The sequence below is a fragment of the Syzygium oleosum genome, unplaced genomic scaffold (assembly GCF_021117445.2).
Source record: "Syzygium oleosum isolate NSW1041296 unplaced genomic scaffold, Sole_v2.1 Sole_v2.45, whole genome shotgun sequence".
NCBI lineage: Eukaryota > Viridiplantae > Streptophyta > Magnoliopsida > Myrtales > Myrtaceae > Syzygium > Syzygium oleosum.
In genome coordinates this window covers 2,071,145-2,090,157 of record NW_026607529.1, presented here as the reverse complement: position 1 = coordinate 2,090,157, position 19,013 = coordinate 2,071,145, and the positions used below count along the sequence as shown (strand labels likewise).

The 19,013-nt window shown below is 50.7% G+C and overlaps 33 non-coding genes and 6 pseudogenes across 33 annotated transcripts; all 39 read right to left on the bottom strand.

The window, feature by feature from the left end:
* Nucleotides 1–170: 170 nt before the first annotated feature.
* Nucleotides 171–289, bottom strand: LOC130136376 (5S ribosomal RNA). Its single transcript, XR_008815348.1, has one exon. It is a non-coding gene; the product is annotated as a 5S ribosomal RNA (ribosomal RNA).
* Nucleotides 290–662: 373 nt separating this feature from the next.
* LOC130136338 (5S ribosomal RNA) lies at nt 663–778 on the bottom strand. The gene has a single exon (XR_008815309.1). It is a non-coding gene; the product is annotated as a 5S ribosomal RNA (ribosomal RNA).
* Nucleotides 779–1,148: 370 nt separating this feature from the next.
* LOC130136365 (5S ribosomal RNA) lies at nt 1,149–1,267 on the bottom strand. The gene has a single exon (XR_008815337.1). It is a non-coding gene; the product is annotated as a 5S ribosomal RNA (ribosomal RNA).
* Nucleotides 1,268–1,638: 371 nt separating this feature from the next.
* LOC130136312 (5S ribosomal RNA) lies at nt 1,639–1,757 on the bottom strand. Its single transcript, XR_008815283.1, has one exon. It is a non-coding gene; the product is annotated as a 5S ribosomal RNA (ribosomal RNA).
* Nucleotides 1,758–2,089: 332 nt separating this feature from the next.
* LOC130136403 (5S ribosomal RNA) lies at nt 2,090–2,205 on the bottom strand (annotated as a pseudogene).
* A 367-nt stretch (nt 2,206–2,572) lies between these two features.
* LOC130136335 (5S ribosomal RNA) lies at nt 2,573–2,689 on the bottom strand. The gene has a single exon (XR_008815306.1). It is a non-coding gene; the product is annotated as a 5S ribosomal RNA (ribosomal RNA).
* Nucleotides 2,690–3,062: 373 nt separating this feature from the next.
* On the bottom strand, nt 3,063–3,183 carry LOC130136293 (5S ribosomal RNA). The gene has a single exon (XR_008815264.1). It is a non-coding gene; the product is annotated as a 5S ribosomal RNA (ribosomal RNA).
* Nucleotides 3,184–3,557: 374 nt separating this feature from the next.
* Nucleotides 3,558–3,673, bottom strand: LOC130136388 (5S ribosomal RNA; annotated as a pseudogene).
* A 375-nt stretch (nt 3,674–4,048) lies between these two features.
* On the bottom strand, nt 4,049–4,168 carry LOC130136306 (5S ribosomal RNA). Its single transcript, XR_008815277.1, has one exon. It is a non-coding gene; the product is annotated as a 5S ribosomal RNA (ribosomal RNA).
* A 376-nt stretch (nt 4,169–4,544) lies between these two features.
* On the bottom strand, nt 4,545–4,663 carry LOC130136354 (5S ribosomal RNA). Its single transcript, XR_008815326.1, has one exon. It is a non-coding gene; the product is annotated as a 5S ribosomal RNA (ribosomal RNA).
* Nucleotides 4,664–5,038: 375 nt separating this feature from the next.
* On the bottom strand, nt 5,039–5,157 carry LOC130136371 (5S ribosomal RNA). The gene has a single exon (XR_008815343.1). It is a non-coding gene; the product is annotated as a 5S ribosomal RNA (ribosomal RNA).
* Nucleotides 5,158–5,532: 375 nt separating this feature from the next.
* On the bottom strand, nt 5,533–5,651 carry LOC130136537 (5S ribosomal RNA). The gene has a single exon (XR_008815389.1). It is a non-coding gene; the product is annotated as a 5S ribosomal RNA (ribosomal RNA).
* A 375-nt stretch (nt 5,652–6,026) lies between these two features.
* On the bottom strand, nt 6,027–6,145 carry LOC130136343 (5S ribosomal RNA). The gene has a single exon (XR_008815315.1). It is a non-coding gene; the product is annotated as a 5S ribosomal RNA (ribosomal RNA).
* Nucleotides 6,146–6,521: 376 nt separating this feature from the next.
* LOC130136536 (5S ribosomal RNA) lies at nt 6,522–6,640 on the bottom strand. The gene has a single exon (XR_008815388.1). It is a non-coding gene; the product is annotated as a 5S ribosomal RNA (ribosomal RNA).
* Nucleotides 6,641–7,017: 377 nt separating this feature from the next.
* Nucleotides 7,018–7,136, bottom strand: LOC130136527 (5S ribosomal RNA). Its single transcript, XR_008815379.1, has one exon. It is a non-coding gene; the product is annotated as a 5S ribosomal RNA (ribosomal RNA).
* Nucleotides 7,137–7,505: 369 nt separating this feature from the next.
* LOC130136386 (5S ribosomal RNA) lies at nt 7,506–7,624 on the bottom strand (annotated as a pseudogene).
* A 374-nt stretch (nt 7,625–7,998) lies between these two features.
* LOC130136310 (5S ribosomal RNA) lies at nt 7,999–8,118 on the bottom strand. Its single transcript, XR_008815281.1, has one exon. It is a non-coding gene; the product is annotated as a 5S ribosomal RNA (ribosomal RNA).
* A 375-nt stretch (nt 8,119–8,493) lies between these two features.
* On the bottom strand, nt 8,494–8,613 carry LOC130136321 (5S ribosomal RNA). Its single transcript, XR_008815293.1, has one exon. It is a non-coding gene; the product is annotated as a 5S ribosomal RNA (ribosomal RNA).
* A 374-nt stretch (nt 8,614–8,987) lies between these two features.
* Nucleotides 8,988–9,106, bottom strand: LOC130136535 (5S ribosomal RNA). Its single transcript, XR_008815387.1, has one exon. It is a non-coding gene; the product is annotated as a 5S ribosomal RNA (ribosomal RNA).
* A 371-nt stretch (nt 9,107–9,477) lies between these two features.
* LOC130136317 (5S ribosomal RNA) lies at nt 9,478–9,595 on the bottom strand. The gene has a single exon (XR_008815289.1). It is a non-coding gene; the product is annotated as a 5S ribosomal RNA (ribosomal RNA).
* A 369-nt stretch (nt 9,596–9,964) lies between these two features.
* Nucleotides 9,965–10,083, bottom strand: LOC130136331 (5S ribosomal RNA). Its single transcript, XR_008815303.1, has one exon. It is a non-coding gene; the product is annotated as a 5S ribosomal RNA (ribosomal RNA).
* Nucleotides 10,084–10,451: 368 nt separating this feature from the next.
* On the bottom strand, nt 10,452–10,568 carry LOC130136305 (5S ribosomal RNA). Its single transcript, XR_008815276.1, has one exon. It is a non-coding gene; the product is annotated as a 5S ribosomal RNA (ribosomal RNA).
* Nucleotides 10,569–10,945: 377 nt separating this feature from the next.
* Nucleotides 10,946–11,063, bottom strand: LOC130136549 (5S ribosomal RNA). The gene has a single exon (XR_008815401.1). It is a non-coding gene; the product is annotated as a 5S ribosomal RNA (ribosomal RNA).
* Nucleotides 11,064–11,441: 378 nt separating this feature from the next.
* LOC130136320 (5S ribosomal RNA) lies at nt 11,442–11,560 on the bottom strand. Its single transcript, XR_008815292.1, has one exon. It is a non-coding gene; the product is annotated as a 5S ribosomal RNA (ribosomal RNA).
* A 376-nt stretch (nt 11,561–11,936) lies between these two features.
* LOC130136531 (5S ribosomal RNA) lies at nt 11,937–12,055 on the bottom strand. The gene has a single exon (XR_008815383.1). It is a non-coding gene; the product is annotated as a 5S ribosomal RNA (ribosomal RNA).
* A 376-nt stretch (nt 12,056–12,431) lies between these two features.
* Nucleotides 12,432–12,551, bottom strand: LOC130136326 (5S ribosomal RNA). The gene has a single exon (XR_008815298.1). It is a non-coding gene; the product is annotated as a 5S ribosomal RNA (ribosomal RNA).
* A 376-nt stretch (nt 12,552–12,927) lies between these two features.
* LOC130136308 (5S ribosomal RNA) lies at nt 12,928–13,047 on the bottom strand. Its single transcript, XR_008815279.1, has one exon. It is a non-coding gene; the product is annotated as a 5S ribosomal RNA (ribosomal RNA).
* Nucleotides 13,048–13,422: 375 nt separating this feature from the next.
* Nucleotides 13,423–13,540, bottom strand: LOC130136294 (5S ribosomal RNA). Its single transcript, XR_008815265.1, has one exon. It is a non-coding gene; the product is annotated as a 5S ribosomal RNA (ribosomal RNA).
* A 367-nt stretch (nt 13,541–13,907) lies between these two features.
* Nucleotides 13,908–14,027, bottom strand: LOC130136369 (5S ribosomal RNA). Its single transcript, XR_008815341.1, has one exon. It is a non-coding gene; the product is annotated as a 5S ribosomal RNA (ribosomal RNA).
* Nucleotides 14,028–14,396: 369 nt separating this feature from the next.
* Nucleotides 14,397–14,515, bottom strand: LOC130136359 (5S ribosomal RNA). Its single transcript, XR_008815331.1, has one exon. It is a non-coding gene; the product is annotated as a 5S ribosomal RNA (ribosomal RNA).
* A 369-nt stretch (nt 14,516–14,884) lies between these two features.
* LOC130136396 (5S ribosomal RNA) lies at nt 14,885–15,001 on the bottom strand (annotated as a pseudogene).
* A 371-nt stretch (nt 15,002–15,372) lies between these two features.
* Nucleotides 15,373–15,492, bottom strand: LOC130136318 (5S ribosomal RNA). The gene has a single exon (XR_008815290.1). It is a non-coding gene; the product is annotated as a 5S ribosomal RNA (ribosomal RNA).
* Nucleotides 15,493–15,867: 375 nt separating this feature from the next.
* LOC130136309 (5S ribosomal RNA) lies at nt 15,868–15,986 on the bottom strand. Its single transcript, XR_008815280.1, has one exon. It is a non-coding gene; the product is annotated as a 5S ribosomal RNA (ribosomal RNA).
* A 374-nt stretch (nt 15,987–16,360) lies between these two features.
* LOC130136374 (5S ribosomal RNA) lies at nt 16,361–16,478 on the bottom strand. The gene has a single exon (XR_008815346.1). It is a non-coding gene; the product is annotated as a 5S ribosomal RNA (ribosomal RNA).
* A 371-nt stretch (nt 16,479–16,849) lies between these two features.
* On the bottom strand, nt 16,850–16,967 carry LOC130136548 (5S ribosomal RNA). Its single transcript, XR_008815400.1, has one exon. It is a non-coding gene; the product is annotated as a 5S ribosomal RNA (ribosomal RNA).
* A 370-nt stretch (nt 16,968–17,337) lies between these two features.
* Nucleotides 17,338–17,454, bottom strand: LOC130136414 (5S ribosomal RNA; annotated as a pseudogene).
* Nucleotides 17,455–17,829: 375 nt separating this feature from the next.
* LOC130136347 (5S ribosomal RNA) lies at nt 17,830–17,947 on the bottom strand. Its single transcript, XR_008815319.1, has one exon. It is a non-coding gene; the product is annotated as a 5S ribosomal RNA (ribosomal RNA).
* Nucleotides 17,948–18,317: 370 nt separating this feature from the next.
* On the bottom strand, nt 18,318–18,433 carry LOC130136431 (5S ribosomal RNA; annotated as a pseudogene).
* A 375-nt stretch (nt 18,434–18,808) lies between these two features.
* Nucleotides 18,809–18,927, bottom strand: LOC130136528 (5S ribosomal RNA). Its single transcript, XR_008815380.1, has one exon. It is a non-coding gene; the product is annotated as a 5S ribosomal RNA (ribosomal RNA).
* Nucleotides 18,928–19,013: the final 86 nt, after the last annotated feature.

Here is a 19,013-nt window from a genome sequence, read left to right as displayed (position 1 = left end):
TTCCGGATGGACTCACGGGGCCCGTAAGCACTTTTCGGAAAGCCGTGGGCCCCGTCTCGCTTCGCGAACACCTTCGTGATTCGTCTCGCCCCGGCAAGATAACGCGCCGCTCGACAAAATCTCGACCCGGCAAAAAGGCGATCGTTAAATAAAAAGAAAAACGAAAAAGAGGGGTGCAACACGAGGACTTCCCAGGAGGTCACCCATCCTAGTACTACTCTCGCCCAAGCACGCTTAACTTCGGAGTTCTGATGGGATCCGGTGCATTAGTGCTGGTATGATCGCACCCGTCATGTTACGCATTGCAAATGCATTTGAAGCAAAGCCCTTCCTCTTCTCAAGAATTGTATTGGGACTTCTATTTCCGGTTTTTTTACGACCCGTCGCGCAATTACCGGATAATTAACGGGATACCGCTTGGGAGCGAACAAGTGAGCAAAAGAAGCGTTCTCGGAAAACCTCGAAATTCCCGCGTTTACGAGCACGCCTTTTGTTCCGGATGGACTCACGGGGCCCGTAAGCACTTTTCGGAAGCCGTGGGCCCCGTCTCGCTCGCGAACACCTTCGTGATTCGTCTCTCGCCCCGGCAAGATAACGCGCCGCTCGACAAAATCTCGACCCGGCAAAAAGGCGATCGTTAAATAAAAAGAAAAACGAAAAGAGGGGTGCAACACGAGGACTTCCCGGAGGTCACCCATCCTAGTACTACTCTCGCCCAAGCACGCTTAACTTCGGAGTTCGATGGGATCCGTGCATTAGTGCTGGTATGATCGCACCCCATGTTACGCATTGCAAATGCATTTGAAGCAAAGCCCTTCCTCTTCTCAAGAATTGTATTGGGACTTCTATTTCCGGTTTTTTTACGACCCGTCGCGCAATTACCGGATAATTAACGGGATACCGCTTGGGAACGAACAAGTGAGCAAAGAAACGCGTTCTCGGAAAACCTCGAAATTCCCGCTATTTGAGCACGCTTTTTGTTCCGGATGGACTCACTGGGCCCGTAAGCACTTTTCGGAAAGCCGTGGGCCCCGTCTCGCTCGCGAACACCTTCGTGATTCGTCTCGCCCGGCAAGATAACGCGCCGCTCGACAAAATCTCGACCCGGCAAAAAGGCGATCGTTAAATAAAAAGAAAAACGAAAAAGAGGGGTGCAACACGAGGACTTCCCAGGAGGTCACCCATCCTAGTACTACTCTCGCCCAAGCACGCTTAACTTCGGAGTTCTGATGGGATCCGGTGCATTAGTGCTGGTATGATCGCACCCGTCATGTTACGCATTGCAAATGCATTTGAAGCAAAGCCCTTCCTCTTCTCAAGAATTGTATTGGGACTTCTATTTCCGGTTTTTTACGACCCGTCGCGCAATTACCGGATAATTAACGGGATATTGCTTGGGAACGAACAAGTGAGCAAAAAGAAACGTTTCTCGGAAAACCTCGAAATTCCCGCTATTTGAGCACGCCTTTTGTTCCGATGGACTCACGCGGGCCCGTAAGCACTTTTCGGAAAGCCGTGGGCCCGTCTCGCCCGCGAACACCTTCGTGATTCGTCTCGCCCAGGCAAGATAACGCGCCGCTCGACAAAATCTCGACCCGGCAAAAAGGCGATCGTTAAATAAAAGAAAAACGAAAAAGAGGGGTGCAACACGAGGACTTCCCAGGAGGTCACCCATCCTAGTACTACTCTCGCCCAAGCACGCTTAACTTCGGAGTTCGATGGGATCCTGGTGCATTAGTGCTGGTATGATCGCACCCGTCATGTTACGCATTGCAAATGCATTTGAAGCAAAGCCCTTCCTCTTCTCAAGAATTGTATTGGGACTTCTATTTCCGGTTTTTTTACGACCCGTCGCGCAATTACTCGAATAATTAACTGGATACCGCTTGGGAACGAACAAGTGAGCAAAAAGAAACGTTTCTCGGAAAACCTCGAAATTCCCGCGTTTACGAGCACAGCTTTTGTTCCGGATGGACTCACGGGGCCCGTAAGCACTTTTCGGAAAGCCGTGGGCAAGATAACGCGCCGCTCGACAAAATCTCGACCCGGCAAAAAGGCGATCGTTAAATAAAAAGAAAAACGAAAAAGATGGGTGCAGCACGAGGACTTTCAGGAGGTCACCCATCCTAGTACTACTCTCGCCCAAGCACGCTTAACTTCGGAGTTGGATGGGATCGGTGCATTAGTGCTGGTATGATCGCACCCGTCATGTTACGCATTGCAAATGCATTTGAAGCAAAGCCCTTCCTCTTCTCGAGAATTGTATTGGGACTTCTATTTCCGGTTTTTTACGACCCGTCGCGCAATTACCGGATAATTAAGGATACCGCTTGGGAACGAACAAGTGAGCAAAAGAAACGTTTCTCGGAAAACCTCGAAATTCCCGCGTTTGAGCACGGCTTTGTTCCGGATGGACTCACGGGGCCGTAAGCACTTTTCGGAAAGCCGTGGGCCCCGTCTCGCTTCGCGAACACCTTCGTGATTCGTCTCGCCCGGCAAGATAGCGCGCCGCTCGACAAAATCTCGACCCGGCAAAAAGGCGATCGTTAAATAAAAAGAAAAACGAAAAAGAGGGGTGCAACACGAGGACTTCCCAGGAGGTCACCCATCCTAGTACTACTCGCCCAAAGCACGCTTAACTTCGGAGTTCGATGGGATCCGGTGCATTAGTGCTGGTATGATCGCACCCGTCATGTTACGCATTGCAAATGCATTTGAAGCAAAGCCCTTCCTCTTCTCAAGAATTGTATTGGGACTTCTATTTCCGGTTTTTTACGACCCGTCGCGCAATTACCGGATAATTAAGGATACCGCTTGGGAACGAACAAGTGAGCAAAAAGAAACGTTTCTCGGAAAACCTCGAAATTCCCGCGTTTACGAGCACACCTTTTGTTCCGGATGGACTCACGGGGCCCGTAAGCACTTTTCGGAAAGCCGTGGGCCCCGTCTCGCTTCGCGAACACCTTCGTGATTCGTCTCGCCCCGGCAAGATAACGCGCCGCTCGACAAAATCTCGACCCGGCAAAAAGGCGATCGTTAAATAAAAAGAAAAACGAAAAAGAGGGGTGCAACACGAGGACTTCCCAGGAGGTCACCCATCCTAGTACTACTCTCGCCCAAGCACGCTTAACTTCGGAGTTCTGATGGGATCCCGAGTGCATTAGTGCTGGTATGATCGCACCCGTCATGTTACGCATTGCAAATGCATTTGAAGCAAAGCCCTTCCTCTTCTCGAGAATTGTATTGGGACTTCTATTTCCGGTTTTTTTTACGACCCGTCGCGCAATTACCGGATAATTAACGGGATACCGCTTGGGAGCGAACAAGTGAGCAAAGAAACGTTTCTCGGAAAACCTCGAAATTCCGCGTTTACGAGCACGGCTTTTGTTCCGGATGGACTCACGGGGCCCGTAAGCACTTTTCGGAAAGCCGTGGGCCCCGTCTCGCTTCGCGAACACCTTCGTGATTCGTCTCGCCCCGGCAAGATAACGCGCCGCTCGACAAAATCTCGACCCGGCAAAAAGGCGATCGTTAAATAAAAAGAAAAACGAAAAAGAGGGGTGCAACACGAGGACTTCCTGCGAGGTCACCCATCCTAGTACTACTCTCGCCCAAGCACGCTTAACTCGGAGTTCGATGGGATCCGTGCATTAGTCTTGGTATGATCGCACCCGTCATGTTACGCATTGCAAATGCATTTGAAGCAAAGCCCTTCCTCTTCTCAAGAATTGTATTGGGACTTCTATTTCCGGTTTTTTTACGACCCGTCGCGCAATTACCGGATAATTAACGGGATACCGCTTGGGAACGAACAAGTGAGCAAAGAGAAACGTTTCTCGGAAAACCTCGAAATTCCCGCGTTTACGAGCACACCTTTTGTTCCGGATGGACTCACGGGGCCCGTAAGCACTTTTCGGAAAGCCGTGGGCCCCGTCTCGCTTCGCGAACACCTTCGTGATTCGTCTCGCCCCGGCAAGATAACGCGCCGCTCGACAAAATCTCGACCCGGCAAAAAGGCGATCGTTAAATAAAAAGAAAACGAAAAAGAGGGGTGCAACACGAGGACTTCCCAGGAGGTCACCCATCCTAGTACTACTCTCGCCCAAGCACGCTTAACTTCGGAGTTCGATGGGATCCGGTGCATTAGTGCTTTGGTATGATCGCACCCGTCATGTTACGCATTGCAAATGCATTTGAAGCAAAGCCCTTCCTCTTCTCGAGAATTGTATTGGGACTTCTATTTCCGGTTTTTTTACGACCCGTCGCGCAATTACCGGATAATTAACGGGATACCGCTTGGGAACGAACAAGTGAGCAAAAAGAAACGTTTCTCGGAAAACCTCGAAATTCCCGCGATTAAGAGCACAGCATTTGGTACCGGATGGACTCACGGGGCCCGTAAGCACTTTTCGGAAAGCCGTGGGCCCCGTCTCGCTCGCGAACACCTTCGTGATTCGTCTCGCCCCGGCAAGATAACGCGCCGCTCGACAAAATCTCGACCCGGCAAAAAGGCGATCGTTAAATAAAAAGAAAAACGAAAAAGAGGGGTGCAACACGAGGACTTCCCAGGAGGTCACCCATCCTAGTACTACTCTCGCCCAAGCACGCTTAACTTCGGAGTTCTGATGGGATCCGGTGCATTAGTGCTGGTATGATCGCACCCGTCATGTTACGCATTGCAAATGCATTTGAAGCAAAGCCCTTCCTCTTCTCGAGAATTGTATTGGGACTTCTATTTCCGGTTTTTTTACGACCCGTCGCGCAATTACGGATAATTAACGGGATACCGCTTGGGAACGAACAAGTGAGCAAAAAGAAACGTTTCTCGGAAAACCTCGAAATTCCCGCGTTTATGAGCACGATCTTTTGTTCCGGATGGACTCACGGGGCCCGTAAGCACTTTTCGGAAAGCCGTGGGCCCCGTCTCGCTTCGCGAACACCTTCGTGATTCGTCTCGCCCCGGCAAGATAACGCGCCGCTCGACAAAATCTCGACCCGGCAAAAAGGCGATCGTTAAATAAAAGAAAAACGAAAAAGAGGGGTGCAACACGAGGACTTCCCGGAGGTCACCCATCCTAGTACTACTCTCGCCCAAAGCACGCTTAACTTCGGAGTTCGATGGGATCCGGTGCATTAGTCTTTGGTATGATCGCACCCGTCATGTTACGCATTGCAAATGCATTTGAAGCAAAGCCCTTCCTCTTCTCAAGAATTGTATTGGGACTTCTATTTCCGGTTTTTTTACGACCCGTCGCGCAATTACCGGATAATTAAAGGGATACCGCTTGGGAACGAACAAGTGAGCAAAAAGAAACGTTTCTCGGAAAACCTCGAAATTCCCGCGTTTACGAGCACAGCTTTTGTTCCGGATGGACTCACGGGGCCCGTAAGCACTTTTCGGAAAGCCGTGGGCCCCGTCTCGCTCGCGAACACCTTCGTGATTCGTCTCGCCCCGGCAAGATAACGCGCCGCTCGACAAAATCTCGACCCGGCAAAAAGGCGATCGTTAAATAAAAAGAAAAACGAAAAAGAGGGGTGCAACACGAGGACTTCCCAGGAGGTCACCCATCCTAGTACTACTCTCGCCCAAGCACGCTTAACTTCCGAGTTCTGATGGGATCCGGTGCATTAGTGCTGGTATGATCGCACCCGTCATGTTACGCATTGCAAATGCATTTGAAGCAAAGCCCTTCCTCTTCTCGAGAATTGTATTGGGACTTCTATTTCCGGTTTTTTTACGACCCGTCGCGCAATTACCTGGATAATTAACTGGATACCGCTCAGGGAACGAACAAGTGAGCAAAAGAAACGTTTCTCGGAAAACCTCGAAATTCCCGCGTTCTGAGCACGGCCTTTTGTTCCGGATGGACTCACGGGGCCCGTAAGCACTTTTCGGAAAGCCGTGGGCCCCGTCTCGCCGCGAACACCTTCGTGATTCGTCTCGCCCCGGCAAGATAACGCGCCGCTCGACAAAATCTCGACCCGGCAAAAAGGCGATCGTTAAATAAAAAGAAAAACGAAAAAGAGGGGTGCAACACGAGGACTTCCCAGGAGGTCACCCATCCTAGTACTACTCTCGCCCAAGCACGCTTAACTTCGGAGTTCTGATGGGATCCGGTGCATTAGTGCTGGTATGATCGCACCCGTCATGTTACGCATTGCAAATGCATTTGAAGCAAAGCCCTTCCTCTTCTCGAGAATTGTATTGGGACTTCTATTTCCGGTTTTTTTACGACCCGTCGCGCAATTACCGGATAATTAACGGGATACCGCTTGGGAACGAACAAGTGAGCAAAAAGAAACGTTTCTCGGAAAACCTCGAAATTCCCGCGTTTACGAGCACAGCTTTTGTTCCGGATGGACTCACGGGGCCCGTAAGCACTTTTCGGAAAGCCGTGGGCCCCGTCTCGCTTCGCGAACACCTTCGTGATTCGTCTCGCCCCGGCAAGATAACGCGCCGCTCGACAAAATCTCGACCCGGCAAAAAGGCGATCGTTAAATAAAAAGAAAAACGAAAAAGAGGGGTGCAACACGAGGACTTCCCAGGAGGTCACCCATCCTAGTACTACTCTCGCCCAAGCACGCTTAACTTCGGAGTTCTGATGGGATCCGTTGCATTAGTGCTGGTATGATCGCACCCGTCATGTTACGCATTGCAAATGCATTTGAAGCAAAGCCCTTCCTCTTCTCGAGAATTGTATTGGGACTTCTATTTCCGGTTTTTTTACGACCCGTCGCGCAATTACCGGATAATTAACGGGATACCGCTTGGGAACGAACAAGTGAGCAAAAGAAACGTTTCTCGGAAAACCTCGAAATTCCCGCGTTTGACGAGCACGACTTTTGTTCCGGATGGACTCACGGGGCCCGTAAGCACTTTTCGGAAAGCCGTGGGCCCCGTCTCGCCTTCGCGAACACCTTCGTGATTCGTCTCGCCCCGGCAAGATAACGCGCCGCTCGACAAAATCTCGACCCGGCAAAAAGGCGATCGTTAAATAAAAAGAAAAACGAAAAAGAGGGGTGCAACACGAGGACTTCCCAGGAGGTCACCCATCCCAGTACTACTCTCGCCCAAGCACGCTTAACTTCGGAGTTCTGATGGGATCCGGTGCATTAGTGCTGGTATGATCGCACCCGTCATGTTACGCATTGCAAATGCATTTGAAGCAAAGCCCTTCCTCTTCTCGAGAATTGTATTGGGACTTCTATTTCCGGTTTTTTTACGACCCGTCGCGCAATTACCGGATAATTAACTGGATACCGCTTGGGAACGAACAAGTGAGCAAAGAAACGTTTCTCGGAAAACCTCGAAATTCCCGCGTTCTGAGCACGCCTTTTGTTCCGGATGGACTCACGGGGCCCGTAAGCACTTTTCGGAAAGCCGTGGGCCCGTCTCGCTCGCGAACACCTTCGTGATTCGTCTCGCCCGGCAAGATAACGCGCCGCTCGACAAAATCTCGACCCGGCAAAAAGGCGATCGTTAAATAAAAAGAAAAACGAAAAGAGGGGTGCAACACGAGGACTTCCCAGAGGTCACCCATCCTAGTACTACTCTCGCCCAAAGCACGCTTAACTTCGGAGTTCGATGGGATCCGGTGCATTAGTCTTTGGTATGATCGCACCGTCATGTTACGCATTGCAAATGCATTTGAAGCAAAGCCCTTCCTCTTCTCGAGAATTGTATTGGGACTTCTATTTCCGGTTTTTTTACGACCCGTCGCGCAATTACCGGATAATTAACGGGATACCGCTTGGGAACGAACAAGTGAGCAAAAGAAACGTTTCTCGGAAAACCTCGAAATTCCAGCGTTTACTGAGCACGCCTTTTGTTCCGGATGGACTCACGGGGCCCGTAAGCACTTTTCGGAAAGCCGTGGGCCCCGTCTCGCTCGCGAACACCTTCGTGATTCGTCTCGCCCCGGCAAGATAACGCGCCGCTCGACAAAATCTCGACCCGGCAAAAAGGCGATCGTTAAATAAAAAGAAAAACGAAAAAGAGGGGTGCAACACGAGGACTTCCCAGGAGGTCACCCATCCTAGTACTACTCTCGCCCAAGCACGCTTAACTTCGGAGTTCTGATGGGATCCGGTGCATTAGTCTTTGGTATGATCGCACCCGTCATGTTACGCATTGCAAATGCATTTGAAGCAAAGCCCTTCCTCTTCTCGAGAATTGTATTGGGACTTCTATTTCCGGTTTTTTGACCCGTCGCGCAATTACCTGGATAATTAGCGGGATACCGCTTAGGGAACGAACAAGTGAGCAAAAGAAACGTTTCTCGGAAAACCTCGAAATTCCCGCGTTACTGAGCACAGGCTTTTGTTCCGGATGGACTCACGGGGCCCGTAAGCACTTTTCGGAAAGCCGTGGGCCCTGTCTCGCTTCGCGAACACCTTCGTGATTCGTCTCGCCCTGGCAAGATAACGCGCCGCTCGACAAAATCTCGACCCGGCAAAAAGGCGATCGTTAAATAAAAAGAAAAACGAAAAAGAGGGGTGCAACACGAGGACTTCCCAGGAGGTCACCCATCCTAGTACTACTCTCGCCCAAGCACGCTTAACTTCGGAGTTCGATGGGATCCGGTGCATTAGTGCTTTGGTATGATCGCACCGTCATGTTACGCATTGCAAATGCATTTGAAGCAAAGCCCTTCCTCTTCTCGAGAATTGTATTGGGACTTCTATTTCCGGTTTTTTTACGACCCGTCGCGCAATTACCGGATAATTAACGGGATACCGCTTGGGAACGAACAAGTGAGCAAAAAGAAACGTTTCTCGGAAAACCTCGAAATTCCCGCGTTTACGAGCACACCTTTTGTTCCGGATGGACTCACGGGGCCCGTAAGCACTTTTCGGAAAGCCGTGGGCCCCGTCTCGCTTCGCGAACACCTTCGTGATTCGTCTCGCCCCGGCAAGATAACGCGCCGCTCGACAAAATCTCGACCCGGCAAAAGGCGATCGTTAAATAAAAAGAAAAACGAAAAAGAGGGGTGCAACACGAGGACTTCCCAGGAGGTCACCCATCCTAGTACTACTCTCGCCCAAGCACGCTTAACTCCGGAGTTCTGATGGGATCCGGTGCATTAGTGCTGGTATGATCGCACCCGTCATGTTACGCATTGCAAATGCATTTGAAGCAAAGCCCTTCCTCTTCTCGAGAATTGTATTGGGACTTCTATTTCCGGTTTTTTACGACCGTCGCGCAATTACTGGATAATTAACGGGATACCGCTTGGGAACGAACAAGTGAGCAAAAGAAACGTTTCTCGGAAAACCTCGAAATTCCGCGTTTACGAGCACGGCTTTTGTTCCGGATGGACTCACGGGGCCCGTAAGCACTTTTCGGAAAGCCGTGGGCCCCGTCTCGCTTCGCGAACACCTTCGTGATTCGTCTCGCCCGGCAAGATAACGCGCCGCTCGACAAAATCTCGACCCGGCAAAAAGGCGATCGTTAAATAAAAAGAAAAACGAAAAAGAGGGGTGCAGCACGAGGACTTTCAGGAGGTCACCCATCCTAGTACTACTCTCGCCTAAGCACGCTTAACTTCGGAGTTCTGATGGGATCCGGTGCATTAGTGCTGGTATGATCGCACCCGTCATGTTACGCATTGCAAATGCATTTGAAGCAAAGCCCTTCCTCTTCTCGAGAATTGTATTGGGACTTCTATTTCCGGTTTTTTTACGACCCGTCGCGCAATTACCGGATAATTAACGGGATACCGCAGGAAACGAACAAGTGAGCAAAGAAACGTTCTCGGAAAACCTCGAAATTCCCGCGTTCTGAGCACAGCTTTTGTTCCGGATGGACTCACGGGGCCCGTAAGCACTTTCGGAAAGCCGTGGGCCCGTCTCGCTTCGCGAACACCTTCGTGATTCGTCTCGCCCCGGCAAGATAACGCGCCGCTCGACAAAATCTCGACCCGGCAAAAAGGCGATCGTTAAATAAAAAGAAAAACGAAAAAGAGGGGTGCAACACGAGGACTTCCCAGGAGGTCACCCATCCTAGTACTACTCTCGCCCAAGCACGCTTAACTTCGGAGTTCTGATGGGATCCGGTGCATTAGTGCTGGTATGATCGCACCCGTCATGTTACGCATTGCAAATGCATTTGAAGCAAAGCCCTTCCTCTTCTCGAGAATTGTATTGGGACTTCTATTTCCGGTTTTTTTACGACCCGTCGCGCAATTACCGGATAATTAACGGGATACCGCTTGGGAACGAACAAGTGAGCAAAGAAACGTTTCTCGGAAAACCTCGAAATTCCCGCGTTCTGAGCACGGCTTTTGTTCCGGATGGACTCACGGGCCCGTAAGCACTTTTCGGAAAGCCGTGGGCCCGTCTCGCCGCGAACACCTTCGTGATTCGTCTCGCCCGGCAAGATAACGCGCCGCTCGACAAAATCTCGACCCGGCAAAAAGGCGATCGTTAAATAAAAAGAAAAACGAAAAAGAGGGGTGCAACACGAGGACTTCCCAGAGGTCACCCATCCTAGTACTACTCTCGCCCAAGCACGCTTAACTTCGGAGTTCGATGGGATCCGGTGCATTAGTGCTGGTATGATCGCACCCGTCATGTTACGCATTGCAAATGCATTTGAAGCAAAGCCCTTCCTCTTCTCGAGAATTGTATTGGGACTTCTATTTCCGGTTTTTTTACGACCCGTCGCGCAATTACCTGGATAATTAACGGGATACCGCTTGGGAACGAACAAGTGAGCAAAAAGAAACGTTTCTCGGAAAACCTCGAAATTCCCGCGTTTACGAGCACAGCTTTTGTTCCGGATGGACTCACGGGGCCCGTAAGCACTTTTCGGAAAGCCGTGGGCCCCGTCTCGCTTCGCGAACACCTTCGTGATTCGTCTCGCCCCGGCAAGATAACGCGCCGCTCGACAAAATCTCGACCCGGCAAAAAGGCGATCGTTAAATAAAAAGAAAAACGAAAAAGAGGGGTGCAACACGAGGACTTCCCAGGAGGTCACCCATCCTAGTACTACTCTCGCCCAAGCACGCTTAACTCGGAGTTCTGATGGGATCCGGTGCATTAGTGCTGGTATGATCGCACCCGTCATGTTACGCATTGCAAATGCATTTGAAGCAAAGCCCTTCCTCTTCTCGAGAATTGTATTGGGACTTCTATTTCCGGTTTTTTTACGACCCGTCGCGCAATTACCGGATAATTAACGGGATACCGCTGGGAACGAACAAGTGAGCAAAAAGAAACGTTTCTCGGAAAACCTCGAAATTCCCGCGTTTACGAGCACAGCTTTTGTTCCGGATGGACTCACGGGGCCCGTAAGCACTTTTCGGAAAGCCGTGGGCCCCGTCTCGCTTCGCGAACACCTTCGTGATTCGTCTCGCCCCGGCAAGATAACGCGCCGCTCGACAAAATCTCGACCCGGCAAAAAGGCGATCGTTAAATAAAAAAGTAAAAAACGAAAAAGAGGGGTGCAACACGAGGACTTCCCAGGAGGTCACCCATCCTAGTACTACTCTCGCCCAAGCACGCTTAACTTCGGAGTTCTGATGGGATCCGGTGCATTAGTGCTGGTATGATCGCACCCGTCATGTTACGCATTGCAAATGCATTTGAAGCAAAGCCCTTCCTCTTCTCGAGAATTGTATTGGGACTTCTATTTCCGGTTTTTTTACGACCCGTCGCGCAATTACCGGATAATTAACGGGATACCGCTTGGGAACGAACAAGTGAGCAAAAAGAAACGTTTCTCGGAAAACCTCGAAATTCCCGCGTTACCGAGCACAGCTTTTGTTCCGGATGGACTCACGGGGCCCGTAAGCACTTTTCGGAAAGCCGTGGGCCCCGTCTCGCTTCGCGAACACCTTCGTGATTCGTCTCGCCCCGGCAAGATAACGCGCCGCTCGACAAAATCTCGACCCGGCAAAAAGGCGATCGTTAAATAAAAAGAAAAACGAAAAAGAGGGGTGCAACACGAGGACTTCCCAGAAGGTCACCCATCCTAGTACTACTCTCGCCCAAGCACGCTTAACTTCGGAGTTCTGATGGGATCCGGTGCATTAGTGCTGGTATGATCGCACCCGTCATGTTACGCATTGCAAATGCATTTGAAGCAAAGCCCTTCCTCTTCTCGAGAATTGTATTGGGACTTCTATTTCCGGTTTTTTTACGACCCGTCGCGCAATTACCGGATAATTAACGGGATACCGCTTGGGAACGAACAAGTGAGCAAAAAGAAACGTTTCTCGGAAAACCTCGAAATTCCCGCGTTTACGAGCACAGCTTTTGTTCCGGATGGACTCACGGGGCCCGTAAGCACTTTTCGGAAAGCCGTGGGCCCCGTCTCGCTTCGCGAACACCTTCGTGATTCGTCTCGCCCCGGCAAGATAACGCGCCGCTCGACAAAATCTCGACCCGGCAAAAAGGCGATCGTTAAATAAAAAGAAAAACGAAAAAGAGGGGTGCAACACGAGGACTTCCCAGGGAGGTCACCCATCCTAGTACTACTCTCGCCCAAGCACGCTTAACTTCGGAGTTATGATGGGATCCGGTGCATTAGTTCTGGTATGATCGCACCCGTCATGTTACGCATTGCAAATGCATTTGAAGCAAAGCCCTTCCTCTTCTCGAGAATTGTATTGGGACTTCTATTTCCGGTTTTTTACGACCCGTCGCGCAATTACCGGATAATTAACGGGATACCGCTTGGGAACGAACAAGTGAGCAAAAAAGAAACGTTTCTCGGAAAACCTCGAAATTCCCGCGTTTACGAGCACAGCTTTTGTTCCGGATGGACTCACGGGGCCCGTAAGCACTTTTCGGAAAGCCGTGGGCCCCGTCTCGCTTCGCGAACACCTTCGTGATTCGTCTCGCCCCGGCAAGATAACGCGCCGCTCGACAAAATCTCGACCCGGCAAAACGGCGATCGTTAAATAAAAAGAAAAACGAAAAAGAGGGGTGCAACACGAGGACTTCCCAGGAGGTCACCCATCCTAGTACTACTCTCGCCCAAGCACGCTTAACTTCGGAGTTCTGATGGGATCCGGTGCATTAGTCTTTGGTATGATCGCACCCGTCATGTTACGCATTGCAAATGCATTTGAAGCAAAGCCCTTCCTCTTCTCGAGAATTGTATTGGGACTTCTATTTCCGGTTTTTTTACGACCCGTCGCGCAATTACCGGATAATTAACGGGATACCGCTTGGGAACGAACAAGTGAGCAAAAAGAAACGTTTCTCGGAAAACCTCGAAATTCCCGCGTTTACGAGCACAGCTTTTGTTCCGGATGGACTCACGGGGCCCGTAAGCACTTTTCGGAAAGCCGTGGGCCCCGTCTCGCTTCGCGAACACCTTCGTGATTCGTCTCGCCCCGGCAAGATAACGCGCCGCTCGACAAAATCTCGACCCGGCAAAAGGCGATCGTTAAATAAAAAGAAAAACGAAAAAGAGGGGTGCAACACGAGGACTTCCCGGAGGTCACCCATCCTAGTACTACTCTCGCCCAAGCACGCTTAACTTCGGAGTTCTGATGGGATCCGGTGCATTAGTACTGGTATGATCGCACCCGTCATGTTACGCATTGCAAATGCATTTGAAGCAAAGCCCTTCCTCTTCTCGAGAATTGTATTGGGACTTCTATTTCCGGTTTTTTTACGACCCGTCGCGCAATTACCGGATAATTAACGGGATACCGCTGGGGCGAACAAGTGAGCAAAAGAAACGTTTCTCGGAAAACCTCGAAATTCCCGTTTACGAGCACGGCTTTTGTTCCGATGGACTCACGGGGCCCGTAAGCACTTTTCGGAAAGCCGTGGGCCCTGTCTCGCCGCGAACACCTTCGTGATTCGTCTCGCCCGGCAAGATAACGCGCCGCTCGACAAAATCTCGACCCGGCAAAAAGGCGATCGTTAAATAAAAAGAAAAACGAAAAAGAGGGGTGCAACACGAGGACTTCCCAGGAGGTCACCCATCCTAGTACTACTCTCGCCCAAGCACAGCTTAACTTCGGAGTTCGATGGGATCCGGTGCATTAGTCTTTGGTATGATCGCACCCGTCATGTTACGCATTGCAAATGCATTTGAAGCAAAGCCCTTCCTCTTCTCGAGAATTGTATTGGGACTTCTATTTCCGGTTTTTTACGACCCGTCGCGCAATTACTGGATAATTAACGGGATACCGCAGGAACGAACAAGTGAGCAAAAGAAACGTTTCTCGGAAAACCTCGAAATTCCACGCGTTTGAGCACGGCTTTTGTTCCGGATGGACTCACGGGGCCCGTAAGCACTTTTCGGAAAGCCGTGGGCCCCGTCTCGCCCGCGAACACCTTCGTGATTCGTCTCGCCCCGGCAAGATAACGCGCCGCTCGACAAAATCTCGACCCGGCAAAAAGGCGATCGTTAAATAAAAGAAAAACGAAAAAGAGGGGTGCAACACGAGGACTTCCCGGGAGGTCACCCATCCTAGTACTACTCTCGCCCAAGCACGCTTAACTTCGGAGTTCGATGGGATCCGGTGCATTAGTCTTTGGTATGATCGCACCGTCATGTTACGCATTGCAAATGCATTTGAAGCAAAGCCCTTCCTCTTCTCGAGAATTGTATTGGGACTTCTATTTCCGGTTTTACGACCCGTCGCGCAATTACCGGATAATTAACGGGATACCGCTTGGGAGCGAACAAGTGAGCAAAAGAAACGTTTCTCGGAAAACCTCGAAATTCCGCGTTTACGAGCACGGACTTTTGTTCCGGATGGACTCACGGGGCCCGTAAGCACTTTTCGGAAAGCCGTGGGCCCCGTCTCGCCGCGAACACCTTCGTGATTCGTCTCGCCCCGGCAAGATAACGCGCCGCTCGACAAAATCTCGACCCGGCAAAAAGGCGATCGTTAAATAAAAAGAAAAACGAAAAAGAGGGGTGCAACACGAGGACTTCCCGGGAGGTCACCCATCCTAGTACTACTCTCGCCCAAGCACGCTTAACCGGAGTTCGATGGGATCCGGTGCATTAGTCTTTGGTATGATCGCACCCGTCATGTTACGCATTGCAAATGCATTTGAAGCAAAGCCCTTCCTCTTCTCGAGAATTGTATTGGGACTTCTATTTCCGGTTTTTTACGACCCGTCGCGCAATTACCGGATAATTAACGGGATACCGCTTGGAACGAACAAGTGAGCAAAAAGAAACGTTTCTCGGAAAACCTCGAAATTCCCGCGTTTACGAGCACAGCTTTTGTTCCGGATGGACTCACGGGGCCCGTAAGCACTTTTCGGAAAGCCGTGGGCCCGTCTCGCTTCGCGAACACCTTCGTGATTCGTCTCGCCCGGCAAGATAACGCGCCGCTCGACAAAATCTCGACCCGGCAAAAAGGCGATCGTTAAATAAAAGAAAAACGAAAAAGAGGGGTGCAACACGAGGACTTCCCAGGGAGGTCACCCATCCTAGTACTACTCTCGCCCAAGCACGCTTAACTTCGGAGTTACGATGGGATCCGGTGCATTAGTGCTGGTATGATCGCACCCGTCATGTTACGCATTGCAAATGCATTTGAAGCAAAGCCCTTCCTCTTCTCGAGAATTGTATTGGGACTTCTATTTCCGGTTTTTTTACGACCCGTCGCGCAATTACCGGATAATTAACGGGATACCGCAGGGAACGAACAAGTGAGCAAAAAGAAACGTTTCTCGGAAAACCTCGAAATTCCCGCGTTTACGAGCACAGCTTTTGTTCCGGATGGACTCACGGGGCCCGTAAGCACTTTTCGGAAAGCCGTGGGCCCCGTCTCGCTTCGCGAACACCTTCGTGATTCGTCTCGCCCCGGCAAGATAACGCGCCGCTCGACAAAATCTCGACCCGGCAAAAAGGCGATCGTTAAATAAAAAAAAAAACGAAAAAGAGGGGTGCAACACGAGGACTTCCCAGGAGGTCACCCATCCTAGTACTACTCTCGCCCAAGCACGCTTAACTTCGGAGTTCTGATGGGATCCGGTGCATTAGTGCTGGTATGATCGCACCCGTCATGTTACGCATTGCAAATGCATTTGAAGCAAAGCCCTTCCTCTTCTCGAGAATTGTATTGGGACTTCTATTTCCGGTTTTTTTACGACCCGTCGCGCAATTACCGGATAATTAACGGGATACCGCTTGGGAACGAACAAGTGAGCAAAAAGAAACGTTTCTCGGAAAACCTCGAAATTCCCGCGTTTACGAGCACAGCTTTTGTTCCGGATGGACTCACGGGGCCCGTAAGCACTTTTCGGAAAGCCGTGGGCCCCGTCTCGCTTCGCGAACACCTTCGTGATTCGTCTCGCCCGGCAAGATAACGCGCCGCTCGACAAAATCTCGACCCGGCAAAAAGGCGATCGTTAAATAAAAAGAAAAACGAAAAGAGGGGTGCAACACGAGGACTTCCCAGGAGGTCACCCATCCTAGTACTACTCTCGCCCAAGCACGCTTAACCGGAGTTCGATGGGATCCGGTGCATTAGTGCTTTGGTATGATCGCACCGTCATGTTACGCATTGCAAATGCATTTGAAGCAAAGCCCTTCCTCTTCTCGAGAATTGTATTGGGACTTCTATTTCCGGTTTTTTACGACCGTCGCGCAATTACCGGATAATTAACGGGATACCGCATATGAACAACAAGTGAGCAAAAAGAAACGTTTCTCGGAAAACCTCGAAATTCCCGCGTTTTAGAGCACAGCTTTTGTTCCGGATGGACTCACGGGGCCCGTAAGCACTTTTCGGAAAGCCGTGGGCCCCGTCTCGCTTCGCGAACACCTTCGTGATTCGTCTCGCCCCGGCAAGATAACGCGCCGCTCGACAAAATCTCGACCCGGCAAAAAAGCGATCGTTAAATAAAAAGAAAAACGAAAAGAGGGGTGCAACACGAGGACTTCCCAGGAGGTCACCCATCCTAGTACTACTCTCGCCCAAGCACGCTTAACTCGGAGTTCTGATGGGATCCGGTGCATTAGTGCTGGTATGATCGCACCCGTCATGTTACGCATTGCAAATGCATTTGAAGCAAAGCCCTTCCTCTTCTCGAGAATTGTATTGGGACTTCTATTTCCGGTTTTTTTACGACCCGTCGCGCAATTACCGGATAATTAACGGGATACCGCTTGGAGCGAACAAGTGAGCAAAAGAAACGTTTCTCGGAAAACCTCGAAATTCCGCGTTTACGAGCACGGCTTTTGTTCCGGATGGACTCACGGGGCCCGTAAGCACTTTTCGGAAAGCCGTGGGCCCGTCTCGCTCGCGAACACCTTCGTGATTCGTCTCGCCCGGCAAGATAACGCGCCGCTCGACAAAATCTCGACCCGGCAAAAAGGCGATCGTTAAATAAAAAGAAAAACGAAAAAGAGGGGTGCAACACGAGGACTTCCCGGGAGGTCACCCATCCTAGTACTACTCTCGCCCAAGCACGCTTAACTGGAGTTCGATGGGATCCGGTGCATTAGTCTTTGGTATGATCGCACCCGTCATGTTACGCATTGCAAATGCATTTGAAGCAAAGCCCTTCCTCTTCTCGAGAATTGTATTGGGACTTCTATTTCCGGTTTTTTTACGACCCGTCGCGCAATTACCGGATAATTAACGGGATACCGCTTGGGAACGAACAAGTGAGCAAAAAGAAACGTTTCTCGGAAAACCTCGAAATTCCCGCGTTTACGAGCACAGCTTTTGTTCCGGATGGACTCACGGGGCCCGTAAGCACTTTTCGGAAAGCCGTGGGCCCCGTCTCGCTTCGCGAACACCTTCGTGATTCGTCTCGCCCGCCGCGATAACGCGCCGCTCGACAAAATCTCGACCCGGCAAAAAGGCGATCGTTAAATAAAAAGAAAAACGAAAAAGAGGGGTGCAACACGAGGACTTCCCAGGAGGTCACCCATCCTAGTACTACTCTCGCCCAAGCACGCTTAACTCGGAGTTTTGATGGGATCCGGTGCATTACTGATGGTATGATCGCACCCGTCATGTTACGCATTGCAAATGCATTTGAAGCAAAGCCCTTCCTCTTCTCGAGAATTGTATTGGGACTTCTATTTCCGGTTTTTTACGACCCGTCGCGCAATTACCGGATAATTAACGGGATACCGCTTGGGAACGAACAAGTGAGCAAAAGAAACGTTTCTCGGAAAACCTCGAAATTCCCGCGTTCGAGCACGGCTTTTGTTCGGATGGACTCACGGGGCCCGTAAGCACTTTTCGGAAAGCCGTGGGCCCCGTCTCGCTTCGCGAACACCTTCGTGATTCGTCTCGCCCCGGCCAGATAACGCGCCGCTCGACAAAATCTCGACCCGGCAAAAAGGCGATCGTTAAATAAAAGAAAAACGAAAAAGAGGGGTGCAACACGAGGACTTCCCGGAGGTCACCCATCCTAGTACTACTCTCGCCCAAGCACGCTTAACCGGAGTTCGATGGGATCCGGTGCATTAGTCTTTGGTATGATCGCACCCGTCATGTTACGCATTGCAAATGCATTTGAAGCAAAGCCCTTCCTCTTCTCGAGAATTGTATTGGGACTTCTATTTCCGGTTTTTTTACGACCCGTCGCGCAATTACCGGATAATTAACGGGATACCGCTTGGGAACGAACAAGTGAGCAAAAAGAAACGTTTCTCGGAAAACCTCGAAATTCCCGCGTTTACGAGCACAGCTTTTGTTCCGGATGGACTCACGGGGCCCGTAAGCACTTTTCGGAAAGCCGTGGGCCCCGTCTCGCTCGCGAACACCTTCGTGATTCGTCTCGCCCCGGCAAGATAACGCGCCGCTCGACAAAATCTCGACCCGGCAAAAAGGCGATCGTTAAATAAAAAGAAAAACGAAAAAGAAGGGTGCAACACGAGGACTTCCCAGGAGGTCACCCATCCTAGTACTACTCTCGCCCAAGCACGCTTAACTTCGGAGTTCTGATGGGATCCGGTGCATTAGTGCTGGTATGATCGCACCCGTCATGTTACGCATTGCAAATGCATTTGAAGCAAAGCCCTTCCTCTTCTCGAGAATTGTATTGGGACTTCTATTTCCGGTTTTTTT